Source organism: Dermacentor silvarum, chromosome 5 (genome assembly GCF_013339745.2).
Source record: "Dermacentor silvarum isolate Dsil-2018 chromosome 5, BIME_Dsil_1.4, whole genome shotgun sequence".
Classification (NCBI taxonomy): domain Eukaryota; kingdom Metazoa; phylum Arthropoda; class Arachnida; order Ixodida; family Ixodidae; genus Dermacentor; species Dermacentor silvarum.
Genome location: NC_051158.1, coordinates 94,000,786 through 94,026,587, shown reverse-complemented (window position 1 = coordinate 94,026,587; position 25,802 = coordinate 94,000,786). Strand labels below are relative to the sequence as shown.

The following is a 25,802-nucleotide window of genomic DNA, read 5'->3' as shown; positions in this document are numbered from 1 at the left end:
AACACCAAGTCAGTGAAATTACTATATTACAAATTATTCCCATAGCGCCTACATTTCATAGCTTGCTTCGGCACGGCTGACGGCTGTCATGTTACAGCGACCCGGTTTTGTAGCAATTCATTATTATTTCGTTCCGTCGTCATTTGTAGAGTCTTGCCGCGCAGCCGTTATTGTCAGTATCGGATACTCGACACTAAATATAACAAAACTGGATAGCGTAATATTGTCACGTTGTAGAGACTGTAAGAAGCCAGTCATTGCGGGAACTCTGAGTCACGAATCTAACTCTTTTATTTCTTTAGTGGGTGCACTAGTTGCCAAGAACAACAAATGAAACTGAAAGTGGTTTTGTAACTCTACGTAGCGGTCAACCAATAAAGACGGTTACCGAAAAAAGCTAAGCAATGTACGCGTGTCAATATGTACGTTAAAGAATACGACTATGCATTCTCTTATGTCAAACTTTACGGAAATGGCGTTGGTGGTAGGTGGCAGTGGTTATGCTGACGTCACATTAGGGCAAAATTACGGTTAGAGTTAGAAGGGGTGAGAGGAATAAAATAAAAGGCAGGTAGGTGAACCGGACCACAATATCCAGTTTGCTACTTTGCGCTTGTGGAGGGGATAAAGGAAGCATATGAGAGGGTGAGAAGAACACCGGAACGAGCACAGCGAATGTGCGCAAAAAAAAAAACAAAAAAAAAAACATCCTGCAATATCTAGTCATTTGCGCAGGCAATGGTTTGAATGAAGAGCACCAGCTCCTGTGCAAGCCATTTCTGTAGAATCGCGATTAATATGAGGAATCTCGATGGTTGGTTTCCAACCCTGTCACCTCAGCATAGCAGCCTGATGCGCTGTTCATTCGACCACGGAATACCCTGTGACCAACGTAGTCGGCAAAACAATTCGATACAGGCATACATACATAGAAAGATACAAAAATAGATACAAGTATAAATAGTTGGCCCCCGGAAGGTCCGCGAAGTACTCTAAGAATGCTAACGCATTAACATCTAAGCACTATTTCTCAGTGCCTTTGAAGATAGTCCCCAAGTGAATGTACCCTGTTTGGTCACTTTGATGTTTTTGGAGGAGCGCACCACCAAAATATTGGATGAACAAATTAACAATTCAAAGGAACGCCTTACCGCCATTTCTCATGAATTGAATCGTTATAGAAAATTTCAAAATAACTATAACTCAGAGCTACAAGCATTGCTTCATAAATATACATTTGAAAAAATGCAAAAACAAATTTAAATGCAAAAACGCCCGTGTGCTTGCGTTGTAGTGCACGTTAAAGAACTCCAGGTGGTCAAAATGAATCCGGAGCCCTCCACTATGGCGTGCCTCATAATCAGAACTGGTTTTGGCACGTAAAACCCCAGAAAGAAGAAGATAAATATAAATTTGGCCCCTTTGCACAGACAGCGTACATTGATTGGAGAAGCGAGACATTAACACATGCCATTTTCATTTGTCGTAGAAGGGGGTGTGAATAATTAAAAAAATGTATGTTTACACTACTAGAATTGTCCAGAACAGCTTGGCTATAGATACGACTTAGGCAATTGTGATATTCTTTCCCAATATAAGAATACACTAGAGTGCCTCTACAACGAACACATCTACAACGAAATGACTTGTATAACGAAGGAATGATTCTGTGCCGGTTTTATGATCTGCTGTGCGGTTCGCGACCTCTACAATAAGGTGGCCTGTATCACGAACGATTTCAGAGGCCCCACACATATGAAGGCGCTCGACTGTACATGATATGCCAGCGTCATGTTTAACTCCATTATAATGTTATGCCGCGTGGAAAACCAACAAAAAAAAAAAAGAAGAACAAACAGTAGAAATGTCAAAATTGAACGACTGCCTTTAGTACGGAACGGCGCTTATAGGATACATAAATAACAGTCACTGCGCGGGAAGCATACAAAATCATTGCTATAATCTCTTCTAATCGACAATGTTATGGTATTTCCGTTAGGATTTCTGGCAGTTAATTAATTAAAATTAAATTAAATTATGAGGTTTTACATGCCAAAACCACGATCTCAATATAAGGCAAGCTGTAGTGGGAGACTCGGGATTAATTTTGACCAGCAGGGGTTTTTTAACGTGCACAAAACACGCGCGTTTTTGCATTTCGCCCCTATCAAAATGCGGTCGCCGTGACAGGGATTTGATCTCGAGACCTCGTGCTCAGTAGCTCAAGGCCACGCGCTAAGCAATCACTGTGGGTAGCACTTGATCAAGAAAAATTTTAGATAGCACATGATTGATAATCAACAAGGCATACTTTACAAAAAAATGTATTACAGCAAGATTGATAATCAACAAGGCATACTTTACTGGTGTAAAATGACAAATAGCTATGTCTACTGCTTAGTTCTAGAAATTTCCAAAGATTTCTAGTTGGTTTGTTCATTCGAGGAATGTATTTCCGGAACAGCGAAATAGTACGGTTAGAGAGAGTTATCGATGTTATCGTTAGTTATCGCTCTGGTAAAAGCTGGAGCACATAAGGTTAACCTGACACGTCTTAACACCGACACGTGCTTATAACCATTTCTTCCTAGGACTTCGATAGAATGAAATAACCTACCTACTTCATTGGTAAGCATCAGTGTCCGCACTCGTTTTAAGAATGCATTGGCTAACATGAAATAGTACAGTATCAAACGAAATACATTAGCATGCCTTAATTGTGAGAATTCCCTGTTTCGTATATAGCACGCTTATGTATGTGTGCTGTATAATGTGTAATTGATATTGCCTGTTGTTTTTGAACTATCACCACGATTCCTTTTCATGACTTGTTATTGATCTACAGTGCATTCCTGTTTCCAAAACTGTACTCTTAATTCTGGCATTGTATTTTCACCTATCTACCACGTACTACAGGTACCTCGAAGGTTTTACAAGTAAATAAATAAATAAATAAATAAATAAATAAATAAATAAATAAATAAATAAATAAATAAATAAATAAATAAATAAATAAAACGAAGTAATATTTCCGTGGCAATTGTATATGCATCCAGCTATTACTATGCAACCACCTATCCGTGGAATAAATTACTGAGACCATAGATTAAATTAAAAAGAAAAGAAATACCATATCTGCAAATCGGTGGCATCATGAAAGTTAAAAATAGAAGTGAACAGATCGACAGATTGCAGTCGAGGATACTAACTTTGTGTGGCCGTACAGGCAAGAGATTTCATTCGTAGTGACACCAGGAGCTACGCGTGGGACCATAGACATGCTTGTGGGAGACGGTAAGTACTTTGAAAAATTCTGTACAATTTCGGATACAGTTCATAAATGCAGTGCCTGGGAATTCAATCAATTACGTCATCATCATCATCATCATCATCAGCCTATATTTATGTCCACTGCAGGACGAAGGCCTCTCCCGGCGATCTCCAATTACCCCTCATCATCAATCAATTACATACCGAACTTTATAACCTGTTTGAGCAAGAAGAGAGGAGATAGACACACGAAGTTGCCATTATTGTGGATACTTTTGAATATAACTGCATGGATGCAGACAATTTACTGTGTTATTTTTTAACTACAGGCACTTTTTTAAAAGCACCTACGAAACTTAACCGAATTAGGTCACTACAGACGAATTATCTGCCCCAGGCGGACATCATTTGCAAGAAAAACCAGAGGAATTCATTCGCTACTAAAAGTAATTAGATTATTCCACCTTTGAGTTACAAGCTTTTGCTGTACATATTTATATTGGAAAGTTGAAGGGAATCGTCATAAATGTCTAGTTCCATACTTGTAAATTAAATAATGGCTCCCTAGGCCAAAGTAACTAGCGCCTCGTTATTCGCTCAATTTACCTGATTACAACACCGTAGATTACGCGCAGATTACTCACGCGGCTCGCCGGCGTAGATGGGCGGCACAACATGAAACGGCCATTGCGCTTCCTTCTTCCTGTGAGCTGCAACCGAGTGGCACTTTGCGCCGCCCCCGATTGAACGCATAGTCACTTCAGCAGCAGCCACGGGACGTACAGTAATGAGCACACTGTCAAACTATGCGTGCGCGAGCTTTCGCCTTGCGTTTGTCGCGCCTACAGAGGAATGACAATTTGAATCTTCAAGAGGCGCGCGCCCGCTTGCTTCACAGCATCTGTTTTAAGGCGAAAACCTTAACTGCCTCGTCAGACCGTGGCCTTGAAAACGCGGCGTGCGGTACAGAAAGTAATGTGAGCTCGCCTCGCGCGGAGACGCACTCTTGCCACTGCTCGCGCGTTCGTCTTCTTTGACAGCTGGCTCCGATGCCGCTCATCATGCAAAAAAAAGGGCAGAGTTAATACAGGTAATTCAGGCCCTCGATCCCACGACCTTGGGTGGGAGTCGACCACACGACGTGTGGAGTTGGGGCGAAATTAATTAAGGCACTCGAAGCCACGCTCATGTGAGGTCGCACACTCGATCTTTGGTGGGAGTCGAACTCATAACATTTGGTGGGAGAAAACATGTAACAAGAAGTAACAACGCACTCGAACGAGAATGTCTAAGAATGACACATTCATCTAAATGAATGTGTCTTTTGAGCGCGTAGGCTTTCGCCTTCTTTGGCGTATGCTAAAGTGACTGCCAATTTCGACTGAGATTGATAAATAAAAGTGATCTGTTTCTGGAGTCCCTAGATTAAAGTGAAAAAGCTGCGCTAGGGTGCTAAGCAGTGCGGACGCGCTTCGCATAGGCTCCTGCATTTTCTGGCAATTTTCTGGATACCTGCTATCATTCAGCGAAACTGTGGCTGCGACGGAACCGGAGGTCATGAAGTTTAGGAGCGCTAAGCGGAATTACCGTCATTTTTTTTTGCCGTTTGAAGGTTTCACGTCACACTAACGCAGCTAACCATACAAGGGTACACGGCCGGCTGACTGTGTGGGACCCGCGGCCCGTGGCTCGTGAGCCGCCGCTCGCTCTCTTCGAGGGCGACTCGGCGTCGTCGCTGAATATCAATGACTGACGTATCCGACACAGCAAAAACTGCACGAGAACTGAGCCAGGAAAACAACGGCATTGAGATGCAGACCGAGAGGCGCCACAAGAGCAGAAACAATTGCAAGGGGAATGAACGCATGACGAGAGCAGCGGAAAGGCAATACACATCCAGGAAAAATGGCACACGTGACAGAGGAGAGGAAAGTACTAAGACGCATATAAAGTCCGCAGCCAAGGAAGCAGACCAACAAGGTACGCAGCATGCCGGAGCAACAAAACCTACCCCGGAAGACATGCCGCATTATAGAAAATGGAGACTTCCGCCTTTGTCAGTGGACGACATGAAGATCATGTACAGACCGACGGCGGGATTACAACTCTCCAAGTGGACACTGGTGGCAGTGACAAATGCCATCGGCCGAGCTAGCAAGTCGGTTCAAAAAGACTTATGTGACACCATCCGGATTCAAATGTGACACGTGAAGAACGTAATCACCGCAAGTACACCAAACAAAGACATAGCGTGCAACATGCCCCTAAGAATCACCAGTATTCAGAGTGGAGGCCGCCGAAGTTAAAGCAAATGTCAGGATACCAGAGAGCACTACCAAAGGCGTAGTCTACAACATTCCGCCAGGCACCTGCGAACAAGAACTACTACAAGGGCAACGAATATCCGCAAGATGCATGGTCCTCGCAGCACGCATGCTGGGAATATCTTTAACGGTACTTATCTATTTCGATGGACCGCACGTCCCCTACAACATCATATATCAGTGCTGTGACTGCCGCTGCAAACTACAGCGAATCCGCGCAATACTTTAGAACCTGCGCAGAACTCGGGCGCCGGCAAGATTTTGGCCCGAAACCCCTTAATAACTTCTGCTATATATGTGGATGGAAAATCAACCAGCAGACCATGACTGCCAACCCAGATGTAAAATCCGTTAACAACTCCATGAGACAGCGGGAAAGAAGTACCGACATAAACAGAAACCAAATCCACCCCCGTACAAGATCAGACTTAGCTTTCCGCGTGGAACTGTCTATAGTAGTTGCCTGGACCTCACCTTTGCTTAACATGCCTTCACCAGAGAGGTTACGTGGTTGTCAGATGTTGAAACACGGAGAAGTGACCACCTCCCCACTTATCTTAGGATTGAAGGGATGACGGAGTCCACGTTACCTGGCATCACTGTGCATGTATCGACTGGCTGATGTTCAAATCAATTGTGGTAGACGGCTGTCGTGATGGCTTATCCTCTAGTCTAGACGACACTATAAAAGGTGCTTACAGGCTGCACGGATTGGCGTTCGAGAACGTCTACACGTACCGAATACGACATTGAAGTGGAAAACCTTCGTGCAATTCGTCGGCTTGCGGAGCGAAGATACAGGCATAAAAAGTCCATGCATGACTTGAGGTTGGCAAGACCAACTCAAAAGAAAATTCAGCGTCGCATAGACAAAATGGACAAACTCGCATCGCAAAGATAGATGTCGTTCTGCGAGTCTTTGGATCCAAGAAAACCTTTGTCTCACATATGGATGACTGTCCATGGTCTCTCTGGAACCCCTCATCAGCACCACCCTTTCAAATCTTTGGCCCTTCACCAACGATGCAGACAGATTGACGTCGCTAACGATTTCTGCAGGAATATTGCGGGTGAAACTAGTTCCGCTGGAATATTGACAATCGACCACTCACCGATTTCTCATAGCCCCCGCATGGACAGTGATTTCGCTATGAACGAACTTGAAGCTACACATTCCTTGTACAAGCGTTCGTCATCGCCAGGACTAGACGGTGTAACCTATCGTGCAGTATGGAATCTTGGCGAAGCGGCTCAGAAAGTTCTCCTAATCTTGTTGAACAGCTCATGGCAGACACGGACGGCTCGCCAGGAATGGAAGACCAGCCGCCTAATTCCACTGCTTGAGCCTGGCAAGTCGCCTGTAGACATTGCATCATACCGACCGACTGCGCTTGTCAGCTGCATCAAAAAACTAATCAAGAAAATGGTTCAGCCTGATTAGAATGGTACCTCGAACATTACGAGGTGTATCCAGACGCAATGGCCGCTTTCGGGCATGGCCGTTCTTCCACAGACAACGTTGTTGACTTGGGGACGTACAGATGCAGCGGAAAAACATTAGCACAAGCGACCGATGACTGGAGCAGGGAAATTGCGGCATGCGGCGCTTTTGTTCCCGTGCACACTGGAATCTAAAGTGCCAGATGATTCATGTTTCAAAGAGGGAGTGCCTGGCACTCTTGTTTTAAGTCTGCTAGGGAACAACAGGGTCGCATACCGCAGTTTATCTGCGCAGGTGGTCGGTCACTTGTGCTAATCTTTTTCCGCTGCAGCTGTACGTCGAGCAAGAAAACTACTGCAACCGATCATCTGTTGCCCTGTATATGGATGTGAAAGGAGCATTTGAGAACGTAATACACGAAGCTATCTTCAGCCCGTCAGAGGCAGTAGGACTTGTCGTCAAGATCTACTTCTGTATTGGTAGCTACCTACAAACGAGATCTTTTCTCACACTTACAGAAGATGGTCCAACCTCCCAGCATAACCATTACAGTAACCGTAGGGGCCCTCGGGGTGGAGTACTGAGCCAAAAGCTGCCATGCACCGTTCGGCTCTCCATCTATGTCGACGACATTTGCATTTGCTTTGCACGCGGCTTGAGAAGGCAGGCCCTTTAACATCATCCTACCTTTTCGGGAACAAGGACTTCAAGTATCATGTGAAAAGTGTAAAGGACCAATTTACTACAAAACCAATGTCTCTATAGGTGATATCCGTCGACGGACAGCTGATCTCGTACAGCACGAGCCACACATTTTGGGGGTGGTTATTGACAGAAATCTCTCCTGGACCCCTCATGTGCATTATGTGATAAACGACTGACGGTAATTTGCCGTATGTTTAAGTTTCTAGCAGGAAATACCTGGGGAGTGTCAATACACTCTATGCTGCAACTGTGCAAGGTCCTCTTTATAGGATTCCTGCTGTACAGCCTACCGGTCATCTCCAACACCTGCAGAATTAAACAGAATACAATCCAAGGTATCCAAGCCCAAGACCTCAGGAAGTGCCTTGGTCTACCGCAGAGTGCGTCGACGACAGAAGTTATTGCAATCGCTCAAGATAACACTATCAGAAGGCACATTACCATTGAAACAATACGTGTGCACATAACACTTTGCCCGAACGCTTACCCACCACCTCGCTAGTCTGCCTGTAGAAAGGCTCCACACGACATTCAGTGAAACGGTCTTCGCGCAGCGTGCCTTTTCTACTACAGGGTACGCACATGCGGCAAAGCCTTCGATTCCTCCAAGGTCTGTGAGCTGTACTCAAATAAATCTCGCAATCGCAGGACTTCAGAAAAAGTCGGACTTACCGTCAACCGCGCTGAAGCAACGCAGCTTACTCCTCTCGTACGAGAAATAGATGAACTGCGCACACTTTTATACTGATGGCTTAACTGCATCAACCAGTTGCGAAGACTCTATAATTTACACCAACAAGGGGAATAACCCAACTGTTCAACACTTCCTATATCACTACGTCTACAGCTGCCGAGCTCGCGCGCGGCTCTCCGCAGTGCGCTTCATGTGATCAATACAGAGTACTCGAAAATGGCCAATGTTCTACGATTCAATGCTGGCTTTACTATGGAGACAGTCGATTCTCCGACATGGAACTTACGATCAACTGACTTGCGAAATCGTGGAACTTATCCACCATTGAGAGAAAAAGGCCATGATATCTCTTTTCAATAGATACCAGGCCATTGCGGTATCATTGGAAATGATGGCACAGATAAGGCAGCTCAGAAGTCAAACCAAGAAGACCGCTGCGAGACAGCTTCGCATTCTAGCATGCACACTCGTTAGCTCAGTGGAGTAGCGCACATACAAGGCGCACCAGACTGCAAAGACTAAACACTTCGCTGCAACTCCGGCTGGACTGCACCGACACGACGCATCTCTCCTGTGTCGGTTGTGGTTGGGAGTTGCCTTCAAGAAAGCTTCTTCAGCAGTTATCGGAATGGATGACAGTCCTGCATGTGATGTCTGTCGCTGCGAGGAGCACATTGAACACCTATTGTGCCACTGTGCTCAGTTTGAAGCACAAAGACAATCTATGCCCAACGCATTCAGGAAACTAGATGATCGTCTTTTCAGTGAACGGACAATACTAGAACGCCGTCCCCACCAACCATCGGCTCAAAAGGCAGTGAAGGCATATTGGCCCTTTCTGAGAACGTCTGGCTTGTGCGAGCGCCTTTGACTCTGAAGTGCTGTCCGTGGACGTCTCTCTACCCCCTCTCTCTCCCCCTACTGTCTATTCCCCTTCTCGCTTCCCCCAGGGTAGGCTAGCCAACCGGAATCTTGACTGGTTAACGTCTCTGCCTTCCTTATATATATGGAGGTCTGTCAGCTAATGAACCTCAGTTGTTACTTCAGCGCTTGCGGTTATCATTTTTATGTTTTCTGGTGTCTTTCGTCTTGCCTACGCTGCTGCTGCCCTAGTGTGTCGAACCAACTAGCCCATCAACTCGTGCTAAACTTCCTGAGGTAGGAACCTTCCGAGGAGAGCCAGATTGCGGAAACAGGCGCAATATCGACCGTAACAAATCATGCTCTGTGACCAGACAGGAACGTACGTTTTATAGAATGATAGCTGTTATTTAGGGCACTGCAATATTATAATAGTCTCACGGGAGCGTCGACAAGAACGTCGGTCAGCGTCACGCCACGTACTACACATACGACAGTAGGAAGTGTACGCCCCTGCATGCAGATTGCCCTATGTTCAAGCATCGTCTGCTAGGCTATTTCATTTAACCCGGCATAGCCTCCGCTATTTATTATCCCGGTGGATATATTAGTAGATTTATACTTACGAAGATTATACGTTCGCATTGCTAGTACCAGCGAATTGACTTTATAGCTTTTGCACGCTGACCGACAAAGTAGTGCAAGTAAGGACACCTCTGTTCTGCGTAACAAAAAAAAAAATCAATTCCAGCATAAACCTGAACATACGTGTAATGCCGGCAGAAACGTATATTTAAAACACACCAAACTCTTAATGGAATAGTGGATTATATATAACGAATTGTTTTATTTCTTTTTTTATTTATCCGTTCAATATGTGCTATGGGTGTACGCCGTTCGTGGCCAATCCTGCAGAATGGGTATGTGACACTGTGACACAAGAGGTACAGAAGCTCTAATTGTAGCTTGACACGTGTCGTACTCTTCCTGCGCATGCACTTGTCACCACCCTTCCTTTAACAAGTATCACACATCCCCTTCGTATTTGTGATATTGCTGCATGGACGTCTTACGGCGTGCATCCGCCTGACTTGGATTTTGCATATCGGCATAGCTTGTGAGCGGTGTAGTAGGCATAAATATAAACACTGCATGAAAAAAAAAATCTGCGACCTTCGTGGTGTTTTGAACATTGCATAAGGTTACACGGTATCTAGGATGAAAATAAACGAGCTTTTACACAAGGCGGTCTCTTGTAAAGCATTTATTTAGCTGCTTCACTAAAGCTTCGCTTCGCCTAGATTCCAAATGTGGATTGGATCTGCATTGGTATTCCTTTTGTATGCTTTTCGCTTGGCGGAAAATGTGCACGGTGATGCAGGATGAACCCTGCTAAAATTTCACTACTCTTGTGTTTGCAACGAAAACCGTCAAGATACTAGTTAGGAATGAGCTTCTCCACCTGCTATAATTTATAACGGCAGTTTTGCCTTAATGAAAGTGAAACCTGAACACCATTTACGCTCGGCGTTTGGTACGTACATTTTACGTGATAAATGTCTTGGAAGTTCGTTCAGACGTCTTCGACCCAACGCGTAGAATACTGAAGATAAGCATTGTTCGGGACGCCTAAATAACATTTATGTTTATGACATACAAATGCTAAATTAAACCGGCGCCATGCCACAAGAGAAGTTAGTGACAATAACAGGTGTGTTCTACCATTTCACAGTAGACATGCGTCTGCGCACAAATGTAAACGTGCCCAATCTTGATCTTTGGTTAACCCCACAGCTAAAGCATTTATCGGTGTTACCGCCCCAACACGGTGGGCTTCCATTCCACGAGGCTACCTGTCTATGAATCCTGGCTTCACAGTCGCCACCATGGTGTCCTCGTGTACATCGAAGAAGCAGGCCTACGAGTGAAGATTCATTCACGCATTTTTACAGAACACAGGCAGTGGAATACATGCATTACTGTAGGAGGGAGATGCAGATTATAAAGAGAAAGCAAGAGACATAACGCCACGAGTTCTGCCTCAAAATATATAATGCCACGCTATGAGGCTAAATATGAAGTTTTCGTAACAGTACGCAGACACAGAGTAACAACAACCACAAAAATTTATGCCTCTGAACAATAAGCTATGGAATAAAAAAAGAGATCTCTCTCGGCATCAAACTAAATCACTGCAAGCGTGCATATCGCTGTTTTTGTACAACTGCCTAGACATCCACGCAATAAAAGGGTTCACAGAAAGATGGACACTTGAACTAATGAACAGTGGGTGAACAAGACAAAAGTCAGCGTGGAGATAACGTTTCGATAACGCGACTTCTCTCTGTCTGGTCCTGACGAAGGGCAAGTGTTCTTCCAGAAACTCTGACTCCAGGATGAAGCTGCCTTGTTGACCGAGTCGTGATCACCGTATTGGACACTGATAAAAGAAATGTTAGCGTTTTACGTACCTGACCGCAAAAAGCAATAGGACGAGAACGAAGTCAAATCTAGAACTGTACCGGCGAATATTCATCTCTGTTGTTTGGCAGGCGTGAACCAGTGAATATTTTGTTTTCGCAAGGCGCCAAACTCACCGCCACTTCTGCCAGCAGCCGCAGGGTCTACATGAGCTGATAAAGAGATATCGGCCAAATACAGTCGGACGCTATAAGCATATCTAATCGCGTTCGGGGCGCATATGGACATGCACTGCTGCAGCGCCGCGATGCCAGCAGGCTTGGCTACTTTCCCAATATACTTTGATTTAAGGCAATTTTGACGGAAATACAGATGAAAATGCTATTCAGGACCTGTCAACGCTACATCTTGAGACAGACGAGAAAGAAGAGATGATCACAGATTATGAACATGTTTCAACTCGTCCAGTTCTTGTTAATTCAAATGTCGTTATTTGTTACTAACGTTGGGGATCGAATGAGTTGGTATAGCATACTTGCCGATAGACAACGCAATAATCTACGCAGAGCGAAAGAAGAGGCGTATTCCACGGTTATAAAGAAAATACGGCAAAAAAGAAAAAAAAACTACCAAACGAAATAATGAGCGAGACATTGCCCGTCACCCTCTGAATCGTGCCTTATCACGTGATACCGCGACTGCGCATGGCGCAGCCGTCATTTTTGATGCTGCGAGGGAATAAATGGGGGAGGTGAGGGACTTGCGCCTTATCAATGCCACTGCTGTTGTAAAATCGTTTTATCATCGCTTCCCTGCTTCCACATGTAGAGGGCTACGCCGGTCATCATGGCCTCAAAAAAAGAAAAAAGAAAGAAAGATGGCTAGCCGCTGTTTGCCGTATATTTGCCCTTCAGCCTACTAAGGACGATAACTACCAAGATTATTTGCGGCACGCGTGCAATTTATCTATTGCAAGACAATGCTTGACCGCATGTCGGAAAAATAACAATACAAAATCTCGACCTTGGATCCATGGTCTCGATTTGGTTAGCAGTATCAGCAACCTCGTCAATATCGTATATCAACATTGTACGTTCGCAACATGCCGCCATGCGCTATGAGAAAGTACCCTATGTCGCTTTTAAGAAAGACAGCCAAGTGACATTTCATGACAAATAGAACTGTTAGCAAAAGATTGCCCATCGGAATGCATAATCGCGAGCACTAAGAAAAATGTGGGCAATAAGTGCTACAGATTATAATTTAAAGTAGAAAATACAGTAGCCTGCTCAGACTCACTTTGCAAATTCCAGACGCGTTGTAAAAGCAGCTGTATTGGAACGAGGTACAGCAACCTTGTTAGATAATTGCGTTTGTTCAATTGCGATACAGCGGCTGAAATTTCAGCCACAGAAGTTTTCCACTAAATTTAAGGTAACAACAGCTACCTATTGTGGCGCATATTGCATTGCTGGACGTGAGAGGGTGCCGTAGAACGTGCTCAGTCTTTAAACGTGTAAGACTTTTTTCATTTCAGATCCAGACGTTAAGGAGGGCATATTCTACTACTTTGACCGCAAGTGCGTCGTGATGGACCTCGAGTATCACGGCCATCGTAAGTTTCATCCTCGAAAGAAACATAGCAAAGAGTTCACAGGAACATGAAGATGAAACGATCAACATTGGTCATCGAAGGGACGACGTCTTGCTTGATCAACAGAAGGCCAATTAGGGAAGCTTCATACTGGTGCCATTCTCAGAGAGCCTCCAGCCTGAGGCTTCCCTTGTACGATAGAGGATTTATGGATGGAGTAGCTGGTGATATCCCATGGTAGTAGTGTTACAGCGCGAAAGGAGCACGCAAAACAGTCTAACTGCCGGCGAGGACAGGCGCTGCCCTTGTCTCCTGCTTTCGCGCCGTATATGCTAGTTACCTCGTTCGCGAATTTTTCAAAAGGGAACATGTAATTTTACCCAGATTGGTGTGTAGTATTATGAAAAACCCATAATGTTAAAATGCGGAAGCTACGAGTAGAGCGCGAGCATATTGATAAGTAGTAATGACTTGATTTTGACATTGCACAATCTAATTGCGCTTATGTTGAGAAACAGACGGGACCTAATCAGCGGATAAAGATACGAATAAAGTTGAACTGGCCCACGAGGTTAGTGGTAAAAACACTTTCAAACTCTTATGTTTGTCATATTCACGCCTCTGCAGTTGTGCAAGATTTATCACAATTATGTTGAAAGTTGAAGGCAGGTCAGTCTATTGTAACCGAAGGCATCTACTGTATAGTCGCCAATTCTCGAAGTAATGGCAAGTGAAGGTAGGTACTCACGACCCCTGGAATGTTTCAGATTACTTACTGTGATTAAACTCACATAGACAGGGGTGACTGAAGGAGGTCACTTTAGGTCAAAGGAGTACATGACCTGAAATTATCTTCTCACAGATCACAATGTCTGCCATGTTTGCCATTCTGATTTAGTTGCTCAAGAAAGTATGCAGACATCAGCAAAATTACTTTCGTTCTGATAACGGCCACCTCAAAGGTCCGGTGTGACCTCATTTTCTTAAATTATACGATTTACCGTCCTACAACTGTCACTGCGCAGTTTCGGGACGTTAAACCCTATAACACGGTCCTTCCGAAAGGAATCGTGCACATGCGATAAAAATGCCATAGCTCAGGTGGTATATCGAAATACATTACAAGTGCATCGAGAATAAAAGACCGCAATAACAACTGTTCTGGGCCGGTATTTTGTAGTGATGCCTTTCCGGTAATAATGCCTTTTCGCGCTTATCGTGCTTTGTCAGTGGTCAGAGCGACGGTCCGCTCGCGTTATCAACGGGATCAGCCGGCCGTGAGTGGTGGATGATAAGACTAGTATAGAATAAGTCATGAGTCATCGCTATGAAATCGCGGCCCTGTCGACCGACCAGGTTTACAGCAAGCATAAAAAATTAAAGAAAAAAACCGAATGGAAGGTTAGCATTTTCCCCCAAGGCGTATTGTTTAAGGCTGCGGCGTACAAAACACTATAAAGTACCCCTGGTACACATAAAGTTAAGGGGCGTGGGGCGGGGGGTGGAGGCACGTGCCCGGTGTGCCCACCCCCCTGGTTACGCTTCTGTCTTGCAGAAGCGTAACCAGCACAGACCGAGTTACACCACGTAAAGAGTGCTCCAAGTCATCGTGGAAGAGATTCATTGAAGAGCGCTACATACTCATGCCACATAACCAGGCCCGCATTCCCAATGACCCATGTCAGCGTCAAAGCGGGTTGTTGACGAGCCGCGCATACCCAGGTACGCAAATCGGCCCCACGGTTGGCTTCGAACCCTGTTCATTCAGCACAACAGGCCGACGCGCCACCCATTCGATCATGGACTACCGAAAGACCGAGGTTTGCGGAAAAATGGTTTGCAACATAGACATTTATATAGATAGATAGACAGCCTCCGGAATGTACGTGAAGTACCCTAGACATGCTAATCACACCAAAAGCATAAAATGTTATTATTGCGGTAGCAATTATATGGACACTCAAAGCGGATTTCTGCCGTCGGTGTCGTAGTCGCTGTCGCCGTGAGGTTCCGTATGACGTTCAACGGCGATGAAATCGTCGCCGCGCGCCGTATGCTCTATGTGCGATTGAAAGCGCGCGAGGGACGCGCGCTTTCGCGGGGAGCGAACGCACGGTGGAGGGCAAACGTGACTTCTTCCGTCCCGCTAAAGGCCGTGGGGGGACGGGAGGGAGGGGAGGCGATGTTTAGCTGTGGCACCAAATGCGTATTTATATATAAAAACAGTTGTCGCAGTTTCACCTGAAAGGCGAAGCATCAATTGCGATAGCAAATTTGTAGAGAGCTATACGGAGTAATGATAGTAGCTTTATCAGCTGTAGAAACTTGGACATTGTGATGATTATGTTGTGGGCGCAGGTCAGCCAGACGCACAAGAAAACAACAAGAGACACAAAGAGACGTATTTATGACACGAACGGCACATGGGACGAATACGGGACACGAACTATACAGATAAGCTGGATAAGTGTCACGCTCGAGCACTCACAATTCTAAAAAGGAGTCCGGCCTCGTGGCGACGGCTCGGCGGACTTGGCTCTGACGGCGGTGGGTATGGGCGGCGGTTGAAGTTCCGGGTGGCTCCAGGACGTAGCCCGGTTCCGGAGCGTTAGCTCTGGGTCATAGCCCGAGTTCGGCAGCACAGCGCTGGGTTACAAGCCAGGACGAAGCCCGGCACAGCAGTGGGCTGAAAGCCGGGACGACGCCCGGTTCGAAGAACGGGACCAGGGATCTGGGACGTAGCCCGAGCCTGGCAGCACGGCAGCGGTCGTGCGAGCCGGGACGAGGCCCAGCTCAGCAAGACCCACGACGGTGGCAGAAGCCGGGGCGACGCCCGGTTTGGAGAACAGGACCAGGGCTCTGGGTCGTGGCCCGAGCCCGGCAGCACGGCAGCGGTCGTGCGAGCGGGGACGAGGCCCAGCTCAACAGGACCCGCAACGATGGTAGAAGCCGGGGCGGCGCCCGGTTCGCAGTGCAGGACCGGGATGCCGGGACGTGGGCCGGCGTTCGGTCCGCTCCATCTCGCTGCACTGCCCGTTCTGTCAGCCTGACTGCCCCGTCGTTCCAGATGGTCTCTCCCGGCACGCGCACTGACCACGCGCACCAGCGACGCTCACTCCCGTGCCTTTCGGCCCCGCACGCCGAGCACAAGCACAGAAAAGCCCGCGCATTTCAAATATCGGTTCCGCACACCGATCACAAATATTAAGTTGTCGTCCTCCTACCACAGACATGCAGCGGAACCGGCCACACGCAGAACTTGTCGACGCCGTCGGCGTTTCGCCCGCGTTCGCACAAAATGCGTGCGGCGTTGGTGACTGTTGCCGGAGCATCTGATATAAATTAACACTTGGTGCCGCAGCTAAACGTCGCCTCCCTTCCCTCCCACCACGGCCTTTCGCGCGTAGGAAGAAAGCGCGTTTGCTCTACATATATGGTGATTGTAAAGGAGGAAAGAGACGCCTACTTCTGCAGCCCTTAAGGGAGCACAGCGCAGAACGCGCGTTTGTTCTCCGCCGTGGGTTCACTCCCCGTGAAAGCGCGCTTTCACTCGCACATACAGCGTTCGGCGGCGCGCGGTGACGATTTCATCACCATTGACGTCATACGGAACCTCACGGCGACGGCAACGGCGACGACGACGGCGACGCCGACGGCAGAAATCTGCTTTGGAGTGTCCATATAATTGCTATCGCAATAAAACGTTGCGAGGCGAGAAGGTGGTAAAGACTTCCGACGCTGCTCGACGAGTGTCCCGTACTTATCTTGTCGCAAACCTCCGAGCCACCGCTTGATGCACCGGCAACAGTCACCAACGCCGCGCGCGTTCGGTGCGAACGCGGGCAAAACGCCGACGGCGTCGACAGAGTTCTGCGCGTTGATGGTTCTGCTACATGCCAAGTTGATACAACTGATAAAACTACTATCCTTACTCCGTATAGTTCTCTACTAATTTGCTATCACAATTGATGCTTCGCCTTACGGGTGAAACTGCGACATTTTTTACACCGAATCTGCTAAGGGCTCACCTTTCGGTCGTCGCGTCCGGCAATAGAAAAAGTTGTCACAGTTTCACCCGAAAGGCGAAGCATCAATTGCGATAGCAACCTAGTAGAGAGCTATACGGAGTAAGGATAGTAGTTTTATCAGCTCTACAAACTTGGACATGCAGCAGCACCGGCAACACACAGCACTGTTGTCGACACCGTCGGCGTTTTGCCCACGTTCGCACAAAACGCGCGCGGCGTTGGTGACTGTTGCCGGAGCCTCTGGGGGCGGCTCGGAGGTTTTCAGCGAGATCAGAACGGAACACTCGTCGAGCAGCGTCGGAAGTCTTTACCACCTTCTCGCCTCACAACGTTTTTATATAAATAGGCATTTTGTGCCGCAGCTAAACGTCGCCCTCCTTCCCTCCCCCCCCCCCCCCCCCCCACGGCCTTTCGCATGTCTGAAGAAGTCACGTTTGCTCTACATATATGGTGATTGTAAAGGCGAAAAGAGACGCCTAATTCTGCAGCCCTTAAGGGAGCACGGCGCAGAACGCGCGTTTGTTCTCCGCCGTGCGTTCACTCCCCGTGAAAGCGCGCGTCCCTCGCGCCCTTTCACTCGCACATACAGCGTTCGGCGCGCGGCGGCAATTTCATCGCCTTTGACGTCATACGGAACCTCACGGCGATGGCGACGGCGACGCCGACGGCAGAAATCTGCTTTGGAGTGTCCATATAATTGCTATCGCAATTAAAAAAAAGTGGTCGCAGTTTCACCTGAAAGGCGAAGCATCAATTGCGATAGCAAACTTGTAGAGAGCTATACGGAGTAATGATATTAGCTTTACCAGCTGTATAAACTTGGAGATGCAGCAGCATCGCCAACACGCAGAACTGTTGTCGACGCCATCGGCGTTTTGCCCGCGTTCGCTCAAAATGCGTGCGGCGTTGGTGACTGTTGCCGGAGCCTGTGATATAAATAGGCACTTGGTGCCGCAGCTAAACGTCGCCTCCCTTCCCTCCCCCTCCCCCACGGCTTCTCGCGCGTCGGAAGAAGGTGCGTTTGCTCTACATATATGGTGATTGTAAAGGAGGAAAGAGACGCCTACTTCTGCAGCCCTTAAGCGAGCACGGCGCAGAACGCGCGTTTGTTCTGATGATGATGATGATAAGTGGTTCTTGAGGGAAATGGGTCAGCTGTGCCGCCTCTACGAGGAGGTGGTTGGCAACCCACCGCCGAATGCGGTACAGCTGCCCCCACCGCAGAGGCCTCCTGTCCCCATCGCCACGGAGCTGCCCGGGATTTCGAAGAGGCGCTCGCCCGCTTGCGCCCTGCAGCAGACGGCCGCCTGCCTCCTGGACGAGACCCTCGGAGACCACCTCCTGGTGTACGTCGACGGTTCGGTGGTACCGGACACCGGCTCTGCCACGGCGGCCTGCACGGCACCAGCCCTGCAGAAGAGCAGGCAGTGTCGACTGCCCAGACACGCCAGCTCGACTGCAGCGGAGGTGGCAGGCCTCCACCTGGCGGTCGACCTACTTTCCGAGGAGCTTCCTGGGGTACCAGCGGCCATCCTCTGCGACTCCAAGGCAGCCCTCCTCGGCCTGCAGAGGCCAGAAAGCGCCAGCCTAGGAGTCGCACTGCTGTCTACCCGGCTGACAGCGCTGCAGGACGCAGGCCACCCGGTGTCCCTGCATTGGATCCCCGCCCACGTAGGGATCCCGGGCAACGAGGCAGCCGACACCCTGGCGAAGGACGCCCACCACACCACTGTGCCCCTCAGTCGGGCCGTGACGGAGGGCGACTTCACTGGACTGAGGCTGCGGCGACACCTGGCGACCCACCACCCAGACAAACGGGTGGCACTGGGATGCCCCCCACGACCACTCCCCCAGCGAGGCCTGGCTCGCAGGGAGACCTCGCTCCTTCTCCGGCTCCGCATCGGCTGCAGCTGGACGGCAGCACGCAGCTACCGACTGGGACGAGCGACGTCCCCGGCCTGCAGCTCCTGCGGGGAGCCGGAGACGATCGAACATCTCATGCTGGCCTGCCCGGCGTACCTCCAGCAGCGGGGCCCACTCCTGCAGGAGTTCCGCCGCCTGGGCCTCCCCTCTGGCAAGGAGGAAGATCTCCTCTTCCCCGGCCGACACCACCTTTCTGCACTTCGAGGCGTCGTGGAGTTCCTTGACTCGTCAGGGCTCTCCGCACGCCTCTAAGGACATTTCTACAAGCGGGAAGGCCTCACGGCCTCCCACCCCACCCCGGGCCTGACCGGCCTGGCACAACACCCCTGCAGACTCTGCAGCACACCAAGGCCTTCCATCTCGGCCTGATACGTGCCGCCTATGCCTGCCGGTTTTGCTTCGCCCAGCCGTGGCGACTCCAATCTATCCCTTCTTTCGCTCCCACTTACCCCTCCCCGTTGGCGCTGAGCCGTGCTCCCTCAAGGGCTGCAGAAGATAGCGCCAACCTTTCCCTTTCCCTCAAGAACCACTTATCATCGACGATTATCCCTTCTTTCGCTCCCACTTACCCCTCCCCGTTGGCGCTGAGCCGTGCTCCCTCAAGGGCTGCAGAAGATAGCGCCAACCTTTCCCTTTCCCTCAAGAACCACTTATCATCGGCGACGATTTCTTCTCCAAATGACGTCATACGGAACCTCACGGCGACGGCGACGGCGACGCCGACGGCAGAAATCTGCTTTTGAGTGTCCATATAATTGCTATCGCAATAAAAACTCTCATTGGCCGTATGCTGTGTGTGCTAGTGAAAGCGCGCGAGGGCGAGGGACGCGCGCTTTCAAGGATAGCGAACGCACGGAGAGCGAACGCACGGAGAGAAAACGTGACTTATGTGCGAGTGAAAGCGCGCGAGGGCGAGGGACGCGTACTTTCGTGGGGAGCGAACGCACGGCGGAGAGCAAACGCGACTTCCCAGGGGAAGGAGAGTGGTGGGCGAGTAGGGCAGTAGTATAGTAGAGGTTGAGCAAAAGAGAAAAGATGGATGTTTCTGCAGCCCTTATAGGGAACACGGCTCAGCATCTGAGGATCGGCGAAAGGGGGATAGAAAGTAGGAAAAGTGAAAGAAGGCATCGAGGCACTCTAGAATGTGCGTGTGCGTGCGCGTTCTCCCACTGCGGCGCATGCGCGCAGCCCTGCCGGCCTCTGCCGCCGACTTTCTCTGGGCTCTCGCCCGCCTCTCTCCTAACAGTGTCGACAACGGCGTTTACCCGTTCGTCACGTAGCCAGAGTTTTGATAGCGGTTGTGTGCGGTCACACAAACAACGCGCACAACTGTTGTCGACGGCGGCGGCGTTTATCCCGCGTTCGCACCGAACGCGCGCGGCGTTGGTGACCTGTTTATGAAGAACGTGCGACCGTGTGCCGTACACCCTATGGCGGTGTACCGTAGCGACCATAAGGCCATGATCCCAGTGGTCGCTAAATAAAGGAAAACCACCGGATAATATATAGTTCTCATTCTTAAACAGTTGAAAAAAAAGTTGTCGCAGTTTCACCCGAAAGGCGAAGCATCAATTGCGATAGCAACTTAGTAGAGAGCTATACGGAGTAATGATATTAGCTTTATGAGCTGTATAAACTTGGACATGCAGCAGCGCCGGCAACACGCAGAACTGTTGTCGACGCCGTCGGCGTTTTGCCCGAGTTCGCTCAAAACGCGTGCAGCGTTGGTGACTGTTGCCGGAGCCTTTGATATAAATAGGCACTTGGTGCCGCAGCTAAACGTCGCCTCCCTTCCCCGCCCCCCCCCCCCCCCCTCACGGCCTTTCGTGCGTCACAAGAAGGCGCGTTTGCTCTACATATAGGGTGATTGTAAAGGAGGAAAGAGACGCCTACTTCTGCAGCCCTTAAGGGAGCACGGCACAGAACGCGCGTTTGTTCTCCGCCGTGCGTTCACTCCCCGTGAAAGCGCGCGTCCCTCGCGCCCTTTCACTCGCACATACAGCGTTCGGTGGCGCGCGGCGACGATTTCATCTCCATTGACGTCATACGGAACCTCACGGCGACGGCGACGGCAACGGCGACGGCGACGGCGACGCCGACGGCAGAAATCTGCTTTGGAGTGTCCATATAATTGCTATCGCAATAATAACCAATTACACACACCATCACATCTTAATAGTCATAATTGGAAATACATAATTCCCACCATAGGACAGCTTCGCTGGTCTACCATCTCCACCCCAGTGGAAGGGCTGACAGTTTTTTTTTGTACGGCAAGCAGAAGCAGCTGAAATTTCAAACGGCATATTCCAAGTTGGGCACGAAAAGAAAAGTTGTCGCAGTTTCACCTGAAAGGTGAAGCATCAATTGCGATAGCAAATTTGTAGAGAGATATACGGAGTAATGATATTAGCTTTATCAGCTGTATAAACTTGGACATGCAGCAGCACCGGCAACGCGCCGAACTGTTGTCGACGCCGTCGGCATTTTGCCCGCGTTCGCTCAAAATGCGTGCGGCGTTGGTGACTGTTGCCGGAGCCTCTGATATAAATAGGCACTTGGTGCCGCAGCTAAACGTCGCCTCCCTTCCCTCCCCCTTCCCCCCCTCCCCCACGGCCTCTCGCGCATCGGAAGAAGGCGCGTTTGCTCTACATATATGGTGATTGTAAAGGAGGAAAGAGACGCCTACTTCTGCAGCCCTTAAGGAAGCACGGCGCAGAACGCGCGTTTGTTCTCCGCCGTGCGTTCACTCCCCGTGAAAGAGCGCGTCCCTCGCGCCCTTTCACTCGCACATACAGCGTTCGGCGGCGCGCGGCCACGATTTCATCTCCATTGACGTCATACGGAACCTCACGGCGACGGCGACGGCGACGGCGACGCCGACGGCAGAAATCTGCTTTTGAGTGTCCATATAATTGCTATCGCAATAATAAAAGAAGCAATGATTGTATATACTGTGATCTAGCTGTCACAATATGGTCAGGCTATCATGGCTAAAAGGATTTCCTTCTACTCCTTTTGAAATTTGGGGCAGCAAATTTTCTTCACATGGGTTGGGAATGGGCTTTCTCGTTTATAGATTTCTAGCACACGAAGAATATTGCCAATGCAATTCAGGTGGAAACCATCTATGGATACTGCAGTGGCCATTAAGGTATACTCAATCTGGTTGAATACATAAAGATCGGGACGATAGCGCAGTTGCAATAAAATAATTAACAGTAAACTCGTATCAGGAGTGGCTGCTAGCATTTTTTTACTTTCGGGAAAATAAAGTTTGTTTCAGCAGGAACAAAAAGGAATTACAACTTCAACAGTTGTTTCTTTTACAGCGACAGCTCTATATGGCTACGCGAAACGAAAAACCGTTCGCCACATGTTTCGATAAAGGTCTCCATTGGCTGCGCCGTCAGTTACGTCGTTCTCTACGTCGCAACCAAGCCCGCGCCATTGGCAGCGCCGTTAGTGACGTCGTTGCTGTTCTGCCCGCAACGCCGCCTCCTCGGCTCGCTGTTGTCGCGTGCGTTCGATATCGCAAGGTAGCTCGGCATCGTGGTTAGTAGCATGCGCCCGCCAATGGCGCTTGCATTCGCCTTCTGCGATTTCAACGTGGACGTTTCGTCGCAGCCGCAGCCAGAGTGCCGCTCGAGAAACTCCCGCCGAAAGCGGGCGTTGGTCCCGGTGAACGCGCTCCCACCATTGCCACGTTGACGCTGCTCTGCCCGCAACACCGTCTCCTCGGCTCGCCGTTGTCGCATGCGTTCGATATCTCGAGTTAGCTCGGCTTCGTACTATAGTGCCTAGAATATACTTACATTCTAGGCACTATAGTCGTACTTAGCAGCATCCGCCGGCCATTGGCGCTTGCGTTACACGAGAAACACAAACATGTAACCAATAATTGAGAAACGCTTCAATACAGCATCGGGATTAACCGACTGCTAAACACCGGGGCCGCACGTTCCAGCTTCGCTGGTTAACAATCTGTACGGAGAACTTCCAGAACGGGAACCAATTTCTGGCACAGTTTCTAAAAAGTTGTACCCTTTTACTCCACATCTATATCACGTCTCAGACGGAATTAAGGCATAGAGATTATAAGAAATCTTCGCCCAACAATACGCGAAAAAATTAGGGGCCTATTTGTTTGTAAGGTAATTAACAGCCATATGATCCAACTAGTCACTTTAGCTTCGGACAGAATGCCTTGGATCTACGCAGGACTAGCGCGCGCGCTCAATGACTCGACCTACGCTCCCCAGTGAACGGGCATGTGCCCAGCCTCTCCAATAAAAGTTTCAGCGCGTCCCAGCATACGAGCCGGGCCGGGCGAGGACATTCGGGCAGGACGGGACCGGCGCAGTGATATACTTCTTATTCCCGGTGCGTTTTCTCCAAGGTTGCGACGTGGGTTTGCGGGTTCATTATGCAAAGGCGAGTTTAACGCAAGAAACAAGAGCACAATAAGAAACATTGCACACGCACGAAGCTCGCGTTCTTTTTTTTTTATTGCGATAGCAATTATATGGACACTTCAACCGGATTTCTGCCGTCGGCGTCGCCGTCGCCATCGCCGTGAGGTTCCCTATAGATAAAATCTGCGCCGCGCGTCGTATGCCCGAGCGGAAGCGTGCGGGGACGCGCGCTATCACGGAGAGCGAACGCACTCAATCTCCCACGCGCAAGCAAGGAAGCGGGAAGCCAACGCCGGAGGGAGCGGGGGGGGGGGGCGCACTTCTACTCTGCCAACAACCGCGCTCGTCGCGCTCGCCCGCACCGTATCTTCACACGGCTCTGACCTTTATGCGCCGTGCATTCGCCGCTCAATTTCCGTTGAAGCGATAGACCGCACGTACCTTCGCCCGCTGCTGCGGCGTATGCGCTTGCTGCCAGCGTTTTGACAGTCGTTGTCTGCAGTCATTCAGTGTGATCTATTTATGTTTGTTTGTGCGCGCTCACACCACGCTTGTTCAATCAGTTAGTAATAGTGGGGCCACATTTTCCAACGCACGCTACACATGCAATGCTGCCCGGGTTGGCAGTGCAGCGCTACAGGTGTGTCCCTTCGCACGCGCTGCCCACGGGAAGCACTTGTGATCAACACCACCGTTTCACACGCGCCTTCTTGTGGTCATCGAGTCTCTCTTCATGTCGGTCTACTTACGCCGCAGCACACCTGCTTACTTAATCAACTCATGTTTACTACAATTCATATTGCTACCAAAGCCGCTCACCTTACTTTGTATGACATTGCTGTGTTGCTATCGCATTCATTGCTTCGCCCTTAGGGCGAAACTGTGACATTTTTTTGCGCTATAACTTCCAGGGGCTTCTAGCAGGGATATTACTGCTCTACTCGAGTTAGTAAAGGTAGGGAGCAGTAGCGTAACCATAAATTCTGTTCTGGGGGATGGGGGGAGGGGTAAGGTTAGTGTCGTCGCACCTCGTTTTATGCCGCGTAGCCTGGTACGCACTAGTTCCGGGAGAACGGAGGGTGCACGTTCCCGGTGTGCCCCAGACTGACTACGCCCCTGATAAGGAGCGAGCTGAGGTGTGATCACCATGCAACTGCTCAACACTGCATACTATGAAGCGTTGTCACGTCCGTAGCGTATCTACAATTTTTCACTAATGTCTATGCCGTTCTGTCTTACAGAGTGCATTCTTTGGACGCAGAAGTACCTGATGCACAATGTTCCTCCGGTGTGCCGCGACCAGTTCGTCGACACCTGCGGAGTAGTCATTGCTCCACACAGAAGAGACCTTTGTTCCGACGACTAGGAAGACTACTTTAGCGGTCTGGAAAGAAGGTTACCCTCGCATTCTGCATGGTGTGGTCAAATGCGAGGTTAAACAGGAAGTTCGCAAAGGAGAGGCAAAACCCACTTTTTCTCAAATTGTATGTAATTAAACGTCCTTTAGGCGATTTTCTGTGGAAGTGTTTGTGCTTAGTTCACAAATGTTCTTGCCGTGCACTTGTAGAAAAAAGAACTGACGTATATGAAAAAAGCATTACTGTTGAAGTTCTTCAGAACGTGCAGAAGCCATTTTTTGATCCAGCAGAATGCGCGAAGATTACCTGATGCTTCTGAATTGCAGTCAATGGCATGTGATCAAAAGCCACAAATTATACGAAGCTTATTTTCATGGCGTATAAAACATTTTGCACGCCTTAGGTGGCAGGCTTACACGATGTGGCCGCGAGGGTGTAGCAACAGGAGGATGGAGAAGGGAACACACAGGGAAGACGAAGAACAGCCGTCAGATTGTTATCAAAGAAACCGTGGCGTCCGTGCGCTTTTGCTGTGGCCTTACTTCTTTGACCAGCTTCTGGGTGATATTAGGCTTTTGTAATCCTAGTGTTCGAACTGTTACTCATAATTTTCCCTGCTTCAATTTAGGCTGACGTAACAACAACAACAAACAAACTCCACTGGTAGGGGTTTTTTCTCCTTGGACGGCCTCTTTTTCTACATGTGAATTAGCTTTGATTTGTTCATCCGCAGTGGTATGAGGAGCATCCCGGTGGCTTTGGTTCATT

General features: G+C 49.0%; 1 long non-coding RNA gene across 1 annotated transcript in view; it reads left to right on the top strand.

Annotated features, from left to right (window-relative positions):
* LOC119454238 (uncharacterized) overlaps positions 1-25,111 on the top strand; it is a 110,599-nt gene extending 85,488 nt beyond the window's left edge. Inside the window, exons 3-4 of the long non-coding RNA XR_007467197.1 lie at positions 13,254-13,331; positions 24,918-25,111. This is a non-coding gene — a long non-coding RNA (uncharacterized LOC119454238). The remainder of the gene's footprint in view (positions 1-13,253; positions 13,332-24,917) is intronic.
* Positions 25,112-25,802: the final 691 nt, after the last annotated feature.